Source organism: Homalodisca vitripennis, chromosome 4 (genome assembly GCF_021130785.1).
Source record: "Homalodisca vitripennis isolate AUS2020 chromosome 4, UT_GWSS_2.1, whole genome shotgun sequence".
NCBI classification, from domain to species: domain Eukaryota; kingdom Metazoa; phylum Arthropoda; class Insecta; order Hemiptera; family Cicadellidae; genus Homalodisca; species Homalodisca vitripennis.
Genome location: NC_060210.1, coordinates 154,267,871 through 154,281,357, shown reverse-complemented (window position 1 = coordinate 154,281,357; position 13,487 = coordinate 154,267,871). Strand labels below are relative to the sequence as shown.

The following is a 13,487-nucleotide window of genomic DNA, read 5'->3' as shown; positions in this document are numbered from 1 at the left end:
GCACGTATCTTTTTTTGCCATAATTACTTGGATGCCATTGACACACGCCCTTCGTAAGGTATTATTGTAATGTCATGTTTCCTTTAAATTCGAAAGTGATGAAACTTTCCGTACTTTCTGTATCCAGTAGAAAAATACAGGACATATCATTGATTGTAGTGAGAATAATTGCCTGACTCAGTTGTTTCAAAACTCTTTTTAAAATGTTTTGAATCATGTTTTGTCTAAAGTTTTCTGTACCCATATAGTGCCTTTTAATTGTAGAATTACTATATTGCCCTTTTCTAGTACCTTTAAATTTTAGTAAAAATGTGTAAGAGACAAAAAGGTTAAAGAATTTATTCCTTACATCGATGGCATAAATATTTTTGAGATTGAACAACTACATAATTAAAAAGCTTAAATTTTGTATAGAATAATAATTGCCTATTATTAGTCCTAATTGTACAGTATTGTTTATTCCATATAGTTGCACACTCAAACCCACGCATCTAATGAATATGATTTCTCAATTTTTTATACTATTATCCAGAAGTTTTAAAAGTAGAGTTTAAATTTTTTGTTTAAGATTTAAATTGAAATTTTGTAATGATAGTAAGCAAGTTTTATTTGATAAAAATTTCAATTTTCATTTATAGAGTTCCGATTTCAAAAATATTAGTTTTTGAGGAATTTAGCTTTAAACATTTGAAATAACCACCATTTTAAAAAGGAATGTAGTACAAAAATGAAACTTTTAAGGAATATGCAAATTAGCAAGACCAATATCCATACCAACGTTCATGATTTTATCTTGAATCTGAGCAATTAAGCTTTTTGTAGAAATCACATACAGACAGAATAGATGGAATACGGAGAGAGATAGACATTATGATCTCATGACATTTTTTGTTTCCTTTGACCTTTGGAATAAACTCCTGAAGTTAGTTCTTTTTACTTCCAATCGTTCTAAAATAAAAGTAGGCTACTTAACTTTGCCTAATTTATTTGTCTTATTTTATTTATTTTGTCAGATTACTCAGTTTCAATATTTGCTCAATAACTGATTCTTGTAGAAAGATTTGCTATCTACATTCTGATAGAGTAAAATCTGTTAGTTATGTCATTTATACAAATTAAGAACTCAATTAGAGTATCTGCGGTCACTACCTGTATGAGACTTACATTGTGTTGCTTTATAGTATTTGTACAGAGATCGATGCAAGCATAACACTTAAGGATCTACTGTAAACAACAAGAAATATTTGTGTTTGTAATGCAGGGGCGCTCTCTAGGAGTGCAATTCAAAATATAACTATTACATTGGAACGAATTACTACTAGACGTCATCAATCACTAGATAGTAAGGACTAATGAAATGCAATAAATGGTGCTTATGATACTTAAATTATTTTTATGATGGTTATTCTTATACTCTTTTGAACTCAAGAATTTATATGGACTTTATAACGTTGGTAAACCTGGAATCCTAAGGATATGGTCAATGACAATCGTCTGCATTAAGTCAGCTGACTATTGGAGTCGTCATCGTTTTTGTTTGTTTTATGAATGTTGGTCTGAATTTACAATAAATTTACTACAGTACGTAGCTAATTTGAAATACCGGTGAGGTAAGATTTATTATTGTATTTTATGAAGTTCGCAAGAATTTAACAGTTTGCTTGCAATTTTTAAGTTATTTTGTTATTGAGTGTTTCAATTAATAAATTTCGAGATTTTATAAATATGCTTGAAAGTTATTATATTAAATATTTATATAGTAATAAGAACATGATAGGAAATTTTGTACTAGCAACATTTAATAGTAGAAATAGAACATAAATAAAGATATTTCATGTAAACAATCCACTTTTCAGAGGCACATTTTATGATAAAAAAATAATGCAAGATAGTCATTTATAACAATCAGAAACCAACAATAATAAGAGAAGTCTCATTAACTGTTGTTAGCAGTCATCACAATCTGCAAACAGTGGTGCCACTGAGTTGGAAGCCTGAAGATTATTTATTCCAATTTTCATATCAAATTTATAGGTAGGCTAACAATTACAAAAGAGAAATCGGTACTTTGGTATTATCCAGAGGCCACTTTCTTTTTAACAGTTTTGGGTAGAGTACGACAAACAGACCCAATTTTCATATCGCTTACTACAATCATCGATACTTTACATATCGAATAACAGAACTATCAATCGTTATCAATGTATATAAAATACTAAATTAAAGGCACACACTTCAAATTAATAAAAATAATTTAAACAACTATGTAATGTTATGAATAATAAACCATAACCATTATTCAAACAAAAAATTAAGAAAGGTGACAGGAAAATGTCATTTAAATGATAAACAAAACGTAACAACAAAATAAACATCTTGAAATCGATAAAGACATAGTTAATTATCTTTTAGTGTTATTATGAATAGTTATTTAGAAATTTAAATATCTTTTTTATTTAAAAGAATTTACTTATAGAACAAATTGTGTTGGGAATATGATAATGTGCATACAGTTGGTGCAGATGATAGTTATTGGTCAGATTAATTACTATTGGTTGGTTTTATATATATGGGTACAGTAATTAAATATTGTTTGCTAAATTCTATATAAAAACCGGGAGTCCGCTTATCGTACTCCTCCCGTTTTTCTTACCAAGGACCTTAAAAACTACATTATCAGAAAGAACAGACTTTATTTGACGTACTGTGTAAATTACATGTCATTATGGTGATCAGTTCTTAATTTCTGCCTCCTCAAAGGAAGTGATGTCGCTGAGGAGTCCACTGTGTCCCTATCTACTATGTATCAATAGCCAATAAAAAAAAAACATCCACTTGAATTAAACAGATTTAGTTTCCTTTTATTTTCTGGAGTAGGCTACATGTCTCAAAGATTCTCGTTGATAACACCCCTCTCTAGAATTAACATTTTTTTAATCCTAGATCTGCATCATCATTATAAGTTGTAAATGAATTATTACGTATTTTACTATATTATTTATTATAATGTAAATATTGTATTCAAATTCATTACATATTTCTTTGCCACTTTTAACTGACAGTTAAGGGTAGACTTTAATAAGCGGCCTACACTCATTATTCTGTTGTTTTTATCGAATGGTTCAATGTTTTTATCCAAAGGAATAATTTAATATTACAATTTAACTTAGCATATGATTTCAACTTATTAGTTATAGTAATTTTAATGTAAACAATAACCGGTGAGAAGTAAGTAATGTTTTGAGACATTGAAAATGGCAATGAATATGAGGAAAATATGTGAGATATTTCTCACAAGTGACGAGATTTGTTTAAGTGGCTTCAACATATGGGTTTGGCTCTTGGTAAGTCATGGGGACAATTCTTCCTCTATTTCACAAAAACCTTTACTGACTCATATCAAGCTGGGCAAGTTATAAATATTGTAAGATTTCTTTGATATCCAAGACTAGGCCATAGTTGGTTTAGTTGTTTTGCAATGTTAGTGTTAAATATATTTTTTTTCTTAATTGTAATGCACGAGATTCTTCTTATTACGACAATTTATTAAAACTCTTTTTGTGTACAGTTTTTACATATCGAAGTTGGATAATATATCGAATCGTTCAATAAAAACAACCGAACGAGTATAGGCTGCTTATTAAAGTCCCCACACAGTTAATTTATTAATTTAAGCCTTATTATATTATTGATTAGGGCTGCAGTTCCATATCGGATCACCAAAACAATTTATTAGAATATTGAATCAATATAAATCTATCTATATCTACCATCAAAACAACATGGATTTTACTATATTATGTAAACAATATAGATAACAGAATGTATGTGGGTCTATGAATAACAGAGTTTACATGTGACAACTTCCTTACAACAACCAGGATCAAAAATTGTTAGTTCTGGAGAGGAATATTATCAGTTAGAATTGGACTAAGCTAAACAATAGAGCATCATGTAGGCTACTGTAGTCTCACTAATTCAAAACAATTAAGAGTCAACCTTGGCTGTCATTGCTGGGTCTTTGGATCAATATATAATAAAATATTTGCTGTAAAAAATGCTACATTGTTAAAGTAAAGCTGTTACCAAATAGCAATATAATTAGATCTACCTCCAAAGACAAAAGTCAATTCCGGTTTCGTACTGCAAGAATGTTTGGTTCAACTGAATTGTTATTGAAACGATCCAGTTCGGAACATTACAAATTCAGGGATTTTCACATAATCAGGGACATTACATAAAAATTAGCCTTCAACGTTTGGATACTCGTTAATATGTGAGAGGTAGCACTCATAGTTTTTGGCATGGATTTTGGCTGAGGAACAGATGAAGTGGAGATAGGTTGTGATGCCCGATATTGAAAAATTGTATGATGATAGGATATTTGAGTGTTGTGCAACAATGTTCATTGTAAATAATGTAAAATTTGTTGTTGTGGGTCTTTACCAATTCCCTAACGCAGATGTAAACATATTTTTAGATAGATTAAGTGTTTTGATAGGATATGTTCTAAAGCTCTTCTCAAATATAATCTTAGCAGGTGATTTAAATATAATCACACAAAAACAGGACATCATCAATTTTCAAAAACATTTTGAAGAGTTACAATATGCATTGTCTAATTAACTTTCCAACGAGAGTATTCCAGGGCTCGAGTTCAGCAATTGACAACATTTCTACAAACTTTAAAAGGGAATGTTTGGAAATTAGTGGTGTAGTAACAATGCTATCTGATCATGATGGGCAAATTTTAAAAATAAAAAATCTGAAACATTGTAATGGACACAATGATTATTACATTGAAAACCGTAGGGATTACTCTGCACTTAATATAAAATTATTTAAAGATTTTCTAAAAAAATGAAACTTGGGAAAAAATATACCTTGCTCCATGCAGATATAAATATAATATCTTTGATCAGGTTTTTACTTATTATTTTAACTGGTGTTTTCCAATAAAAATGTTTAAGATAAAAAATAATCCATTTAAGTGGATAAAAAATTAACTTAAGATGGAGAAACAAGAAATCATAAACACTGGCAAATATGCAAGATCTACTAAAGATGAAGAGCTATCTAGTTTTGTCAAATTACAAACCAAGACTTATAGGGAAAAACTATTACTAGCCAAAAGGCAATTTTTCAGTGATAAAATCAGTAAGGCTTCCAATGTAGTAAAAACCACTTGGAATATAATTAATTATGAAGTAGGAAATAAAAGATGTAGACTAAATAAGAATTTTAATATAGTAGGCCTACTTCAAGAGAACAATGCATGCATAGAAATGTAATCCATAGAAAATCCAGAAATAGTTTGTAACATTTTTAATGATTATTTTATAAATATGACTAATAGAAAATCGAAAATGTCCAACCATTAACAAGTTTAAATATTAATGACTTAGATATAAGAAATGTTGAGAATTTATTCGGTAAGTTCTTTTGTCTAACTCCGACAAATGTAAAGGAGGTCTAAGAAATTATTGTCTCTTTTGATAATAAACTGACTTGTGGTTACGATGAAGTGCCATTAAAAATTATAAAAGAAGTTAAAGAAGAGCTAAGCAAAATTCTTGTACATTTGATAAATTCTTCATTTGTTAGTGGAATCTTTCCTAATCTACTCAAAATTGCTAAAATTATTCCGATATTTAAAGCAAATGATACATTCCTTAAATCAAACTATAGACCTATTTCCTTGTTACCATCTATATCGAAAGTTTATGAAAAAGTAGTATATAATAGACTGAAGACTTATATAGAACAAAACAATATTACCAACGACACCCAACATGGATTTAGGAAACATAAATCAACCGTCACAGCAGCAGTAAGTTTTATAGAATCAGTCATAAATTCAATAGACAAAGGGGAAGTTGTTATTGGAATTTTTATGGACCTCTCTAAGGCCTTTGACAGTGTTGATCACCATCTTTTATTATCAATATTATATGATATTGGAGTTAGAGGTATTGCACTGAATTGGTTCAAATCATATTTGACGGGTAGGAAACAGTTTGTTGAAATAGCTCATAAGTCGACAAATAGAAATTTAACAAGATTTAAATCTAAATTAGAGCAAAGTGTGATTGGAGTCCTGCAAGGGTCAAATCTTGGACCTCTTCTTTTTATATGTTATTTGAGGAATATTGAAAGCAAACTATCTTATACTGCAAACAGTACGTTGTGTTTATTTGCAAATGATACAAATCTAAAGGTATCTGGAATTTCGAAAGAAGAAGTTGAATTCATCTCAGCAATCAAATTGGCTAATCTACAACAATTTTTAACAACAAAAACTTAATTTAAATTATGAGAAAACTAAATTCATTAATTTTAAAACTAAACAAAATAATAATGATTATGACTTTGATATTCTTATAGATGATTCAGAGATTGAAAATACATCAAAAATTAAATTTCTCGGATTGATCATTGATTGTCACTTGAGCTGGGATGACCACATTAAATTTGTGTTTGGTAAAATTAGTTCTGGCTTATATTCAATTAGGCAAATGTCTTGTTTATGTACTACTGAAGTGCTAAAACAGATTTATTATGCTCATATACATTCACATATTGCTTATGGCATAGCCATATTTGGTGCCACAACTAAGAAAAACCTAACTGACATTTTAAAGTTGCAAAAACAAGCCATTAGAAGTATACTTAAGCTTAAATTCTCAGAATCTGTTAGAAAATGTTTTAAAGAATTAAAAATAATAACAGTTTTTGGACTTTATATATATGAAACCATCCTATATTTTAAATTCAATCATGGCCAACAAATTAACTTAGAAAATAATGTGCACAAATATAACACACGCCATAAGAATGAAATCATCAGTGATCATCATAGGCTTGAAATATAGTCTTGCTCATAGTCATAGCATCATAGTCTTGCTCGATATTTTTACTTAGATAAACCAATTTACAAAAGACACAGAGGTACATGGATGAAAATTATACTTTTTACATGCTTCTTAATTACTCAATTAAACTTTTAACTTCCAAAGTAACTTGCGGGAAAACATACGAAAAAAACTATGTATGTCGGGAAAAGATTTCTGAAAAATATTCCTCAAAGCATAAAGATGGAAAATAGAATTACCAAATTTAAAAGAAAACTAAAAAACTATTTGATTGATTTAGTTTTGTATTCAATAGAGAAACTTGAGTACGTTTAGTACGTTTATATATACATAAGTAATGTATGACACTATTCGATGTACCGTATTGTACAACTAATGAATAAAGAATTATTGATTGATCGATGTCAGTTTGCTGCTATTTTTAAAATTCATAGTATTATTATGATTTGACAATATCAGCTGCTTGAGAACTCGTATCTCTTCTACATATTTCTGTACAAGACCTTGACATCTGTTGCAGGTAACACCAATTTACTACAAATGATCAAGTACAGACTAAAAATTCTGTAACCGATTGGCAATCAAATAAATCCAGGGCTATGTGGTACCATACTGATAATACTTTTTAATCCTTGTAAATGTCAAATGTTATGTGCATTAAATTTGACTTTCTCTGCTATATGTTTTGCTTCTTACAAACACTGTTATCACTCATCGTGACTCATATGTTTGCCGTAAGTTATGCACATTTAGGGATCTCAAATTGATAATTGATTACTGGTAATTGTTTCATGCATACTTTTAATACATGCTCACTGTTATCCATTGTTTACAGTCATTTATTTCATTTGGTACTTGTAAAAAAAGTACATTATGACTTGGTTTTATTCCTACAAAAATTTGTTAACATGTTCATTGCTGAATAAATATACGTATATTCACGTATATGTTTTTTTTTTTTTTTAAACATTATAATTAATAAAGCTAGCCTATTTGGCGTTACTCGCCTATCAACTTACATCATCGATTTTGCAATGTGAAGGGAACACTAATTGGTGTTCCATGCTCATTTTGCAGTAAAATTAGAGCACTTAAATGTCATTACAAATATTTAAATATTACTTACTAAATTTTGTTGTTTTAGTGATTGTCTAAACCAGGGGTTCTCAACTTTTCAGACATTGTTTTTTTTTTACAATTTTGTAAATATCTTGGTTTTAACTATCACAAAGCACATCGCAGATAACTTTCAACGTCCAGTCTTGCTCGATATTTTTACTTAGATAAACCAATGTAGAAAAGACGCAGAGGTACATGGATGAAAATTATACTTTTTACATACTTCTTAATTACTCAATTAAACTTTTAACTTCCAAAGTAACTTGCGGGTAAACAGTAAAATAACTCAACCAAAAATCTTCAATGCCAATGTTTTGAAATTCCGCCAGAGCTTGAGAATCACATTTTATGTTGTTGCCTATTACTAAATATGGTCAGGAAGTATATCCAAATCAAATTTAAATGGATCTCTTTTCAACTTAAATTACTAGCTAGCTCTCTGTCCTAACATCTGGAAAATATTGTCTAAATTAATTTTTAAGTTAGACCAAATGCTGTGATACAAAAATTTTTGATTAATTGCAGAGGTGGATTTATCTTCGACAGCATTCTTGTTTTCCATTTGAAAACTTCCAGTAGAGTAGAATTAAAACTGGCCGCATAGTATCATTATTAAAAATATTATAACAGTCTTTGTCAATGAAGATGAATCCATATTTAATATATCATCACTATGCAGTATTTTTGTTGGCAGTGGTTTGGCTATTTTTACTACAATAACGTCATACAACTTGTATGTCTCACTTTTTACTGGTCCAACAAACTGCAGTACACTACTAATAAACCATGCTAATGACAATAATCATACAGTAAACAAAATAACACCTGGGCATCACGAGAATCGCATGCAAGCCGTGTTCACCAACACTTTCCTATTATTCTGATACATTGACACCTCCCTTGAAAATTTACAATTCCCCAGGGGGCGCACCCCTCAATTTGAGAACCACTGGTCTATACCATTTCAGGTTCTAAACACAGTAATATTTACAATAGTATGTACAACACACTTTTGAGTTATTACAATAATTGTTCTGTGAATCATTCTCCGAAGCAAAAAGCTGGCTTATTGTCACATGTCTCACAAAAATAATTAGTATCTTCTCTTTTTCTATTACTAATGTAAACAATGTTATGTCTATATAGAGGTCTGCCTTTTTCACCCAATTTAAATGATGATCAAAGATACTGTATTGCTTTACTTTTGGGTTCGTCTGGTTTTAATGGATTTAAAAGCCTATCAATTACTTTAGCCTGAATTCAAATATGTCGTCTTTTTGTGTATACTATGCTATTGTATAAAATGAAAGCATTAATGATGTACATCTGAAAAATGTTATTAACAATTTTTATACTACATAATGGTTTTTCTCTCACGGGTAATAGCATAGTAACTATTCCTGTCAGTCGATCCATTCATACATGATTATATTTGGCAATAGGTTTTTTTTCTTTTCCTTTCCCCAATTATTTAGAGTTTCAATCATTTTGATTTCATATTGATTAGATATGTAAAGGACTGTTATTTGATCTATGCACATACCCACCATTGTTCCTTTGTGTTATTTGGCAACTGTTTCTACCCTTTTAAAGTTTTTTTTTTCTTCATAGGACAAGAAGCTTATAAATTGCACCTAGTCCAGTAAGGGCCTTTGCACTGCTTCCAGAGTGACAGGATATTCAGGGAATCTCGACATTTGAGGGTAGTGATGTGCCGCTCCTGTACAACCATAAGGTTGCCCAGATTTAGGCAGGGGGTGGCATACCCTTGTTGAAGTTAGCAAGAACCTCTGAGGTTAGGGAACAAACCCCACCAACTCCAACAGTCATCTCCCACACTAGACTAGACCTATCGAATTGCCCTTGAACCCCAGAATCTCGACATTTGAGGCTAGCTCCTGTACATCCATAAGGTTGCCCAGATTTAAGTAACACATTGGTGTTTTGCTATACCAAGTGGTAGGTTCAACTGGGAGGTATAAACCAGCCAGAAATGATCCCTGCTGGGTACCCCTTTAAAGTTATTTTAGATACTACTTAGGGATTGTTGAGCCTGTCTACACACAATGTGCCAGTAACATAAACTTTTCAGCCACAAAATCCACGGATTCCTCTAGGAAAAGTTCTTTGCCTGGTGAAAAGATACAGTTGATCTTATTGTTACAATCATCTGCAACTAGTCTAATATTATGTAGAGGTGATCATCAGAATCTGGATCTCATAAATTCATCAAAACAAGTTTTGAATAGATTTCACACCCTTTGTAAAAATACTGAATGCCAATTGGTATTTCCAGCAGAGAACGTGTTTGTCTAGACGATTAATATTAATATTAGCTGAATTAACATTAGGGAAGTATATCATTCAGGGACAGGAAAAACTTCATTTCTGTCTGTCTTTCTTCACGATATCTCGAACAAAACTGACCTGAAGATATTTCATGGATTTGTCATGAACCTTTATTCTTGTGTAAGGAATATTGAGTTCAATGTTAGTGGTTCAAGCTACTCTATGGGAGTCAGCTGAATGTTAGCAGGCATTTCTACATTAGTTTAATGGATAACCATGATTGCAAAGGAAACATCATAGAATAAACAAATTTGTAAACAGACCGATTAAAATTATATGATATTTTAACATGAGATATTTGCTATATTTGTTGGTAAGACTTTCCTTACAATCTATTGTCTCCTTCAATTTATTCAGTTGTATCAATTATTTTGTAAACTATTTAATAAATTACAAAAAGGAGGATGGATTGTAAATATAAATAGGTTTAAAAGAGTTGTAAGCAAATGGCTTATAAAGAAAAGGCATTTTACTCTGTGAATGAATATTTGGCCTGTGATATTAGTTCCTTAAGTTTATAATTTTATCTAGTCAAGTTTTAAGTTTTAACTTTTGTTTTATAGTTTGGAGATTTTAAGTTTTAACCACCTCATTTACATATTTTAAATATTTATATTGTTAAATTTTTCATAGGGTTTTTATTGTGTATGTCTTTGTGTTTCTTGTTCAAATTGTGTTTTTTTAATTTATTTTACCCTACAATGCTTTCATTATTTCTTAAATAATTTTGTACAACCACTCTCTATTTATACCAGTTATTAGTTTTGTAAGTTCTTATGTCTTTTGCAACGTTCCTGTTAATTTTAAAATAAGTCTCCAATTCTAAAATTGTTATTTTTTTAAGTATTACTGCCCAATAGTTTGACGAAGTCTATTGTAACTTATTATGTTACTTAGTGACTAATAAAGACATCTTGAATCTTGTTACGTATATAGATAAGCAAGAATTCAGTGATATTGCATGTCCCTCCATGGGATTTAGCCGAGTGTTAGCAAAGTTTATAACTCAGAGTGGCTCGTACAGAATGAATTGAGCTATAAAATTGAAGTCATTTTGTACATTTTGCTTTCACTAAAGATTCTGACAATATTTCTCTTCTGTCTATGTGTCTGTTTTCCACTGGATATCTTAAGAAAATTGAGATATGTACTAGAAATGCCTGTAATGTCATTTCTAAACAGGCAACATCATTTTTAATGATGGGCATGTTTCTCTATGAGATTTTGCTAAGACTATATGTAGGTTAACTATCCACAGAATATCAAAAGGACAAATTCATCTGTAGACTTTAAATTTTGCATAAAACTTAACTTCTACATAGACAAGAATGAGTTTGGTGAAGGTTTATGTATATCCACAGGACTTGATTGAGCATCATTGAAGTGTTATCACTAAATATGCTGGCATATTTTCCCTTCTGTCTGAATGGAGGCTGTAAACAGTTCTTTTATTGACTCATTTTTAGTCCGTCCGCAGTCCATCTCAAGAGCTATAGACTTGAAATATTGTGTGTAACTTCATCAAAACATGTTACACAACACATGATATGGCATATTCTTACTTATTATTATTATAATGCTTCATCATTCTAAGCATAAACTAATTAAACATAATCTCATTTAACCTTATGTAAATGTTGTTAAATTTGTGAGAATAAATAAGAATCTTCATAAAATCGCATTCATTCAAGCAGTCTTAAACAAAGTGTGTGATGGTTAATAACGACACAGGACTAATATAAATTTAATTATTAGTTTACAAGCATAGTTGCTATACGATTTGCTTTATTTGTAAGTATTTATACTTATTTTCCTATAAAAATTTAGATTTGGATCTCTGTGTTACAGGAAGTTCCATAATTGGCCAGCCATTACTTTAAAAATACTTTAATAATGCAGTCCTGAGCTGAGGCATTCTATAAACAAACAAAACTGGGTACCTCCATGCCTTTCTTATGAGATACAAATTAAAAATAATGTCAAAGATATTTTGAAAATCCTAATTGTAATATCAGATTATCAAATCTATGAGCCTATATAGTCGGCATGTAGTTATGCAATCTAGTAACTCCGAGCTGCATTGTACATATACAATGTACAATTAATTATGCCAGAAAACCTCAGCAACTGTTAAGATGCACAGCAAGAGCACACAGTTCCATTTTACCTACTTACCTTTTACTTGCAAAGGAGAAATTACCATTTGAAAGAATGAGTTATGAGTAACTGTTGAATCTCATCATTAGGTCGTGTTTAACCCTAATGTAAACAGCAACTAGTTTAAACTTTCAAATGTTATGTATTTATCATGATTGTATCATGCACTTTTTAAATATATCATGTTGTACTTTTAATCAGAAAACATTTATTATGTTTATTAACTGCCTAAATATTATATTAGGCTACAATGAAAATGCAAAAGCAAAATTTGCAGCTAAAGTGTTGAAAAATGCAGCTACTTTGTGGGTAGGACTATTGATATATTTAGTTAGATGTCACTATTTTGTAGTAAAACACAAATAATTTTGTAATTAAATGTAATATGTCATTTTTACACATATCACGGCATGAGCTGTGAGTGAATGTATGGACACTTGTTGCCATAATTATTTTACAGACTCTTAAATGTTCATCGTTGAATTTACATAAACAAATTAATATTAAAAAAGTGTTATTTGTGCTTTGTTTTCCTTCAAATTCATATATTTAAAAACGTTTTAATAAGATCTTTAAAAAATTATCTGTAGCCTATTGTTCAGTTTTTTAACCATAAATATCTAATTTGTATGTCTAAGTTTTGCAGAACGTGACTAGAAAAGAATAACAAACCATAAAACAAAGTGTGTGTGTGTCACCATATTCTTGGTAACAAATATTCCTTAGTGTGGAAGCTCATGTGAATTTATCAGTTTCTACATTTAGAAAACATTAAGAGACTAAAATAAATCTAATATTCTTTTTACTTGTATAGGCCTAGTTGTAGTACAAGTTGCTTGTATTGTAAGTGTTTACACTTACATACACTTAAATTTTCCTAATGTTCGATAGATAAATAAAAATAAAATTTAGTACTCAACTCACACTTTGTCAGATTTGATTGTTCTATTTTCTCTGAATCATAGATTAAATTTAATTCAGCATCTGTTC

General features: G+C 30.0%; 1 protein-coding gene across 3 annotated transcripts in view; it reads left to right on the top strand.

Moving 5' to 3' along the window:
- The first annotated feature begins 1,487 nt into the window (after window positions 1-1,487).
- The window catches only part of LOC124360357 (adenosine 3'-phospho 5'-phosphosulfate transporter 1), a 47,263-nt gene continuing 35,263 nt past the window's right edge, over window positions 1,488-13,487 (top strand). The window contains exon 1 of one of the 3 annotated variants that reach the window (XM_046813912.1): window positions 1,488-1,610. The gene's annotated coding sequence lies outside the window, so the exon portion shown is untranslated. The remainder of the gene's footprint in view (window positions 1,611-13,487) is intronic. The other 2 variants (XM_046813913.1, XM_046813914.1) reach the window with 2 other exon arrangements.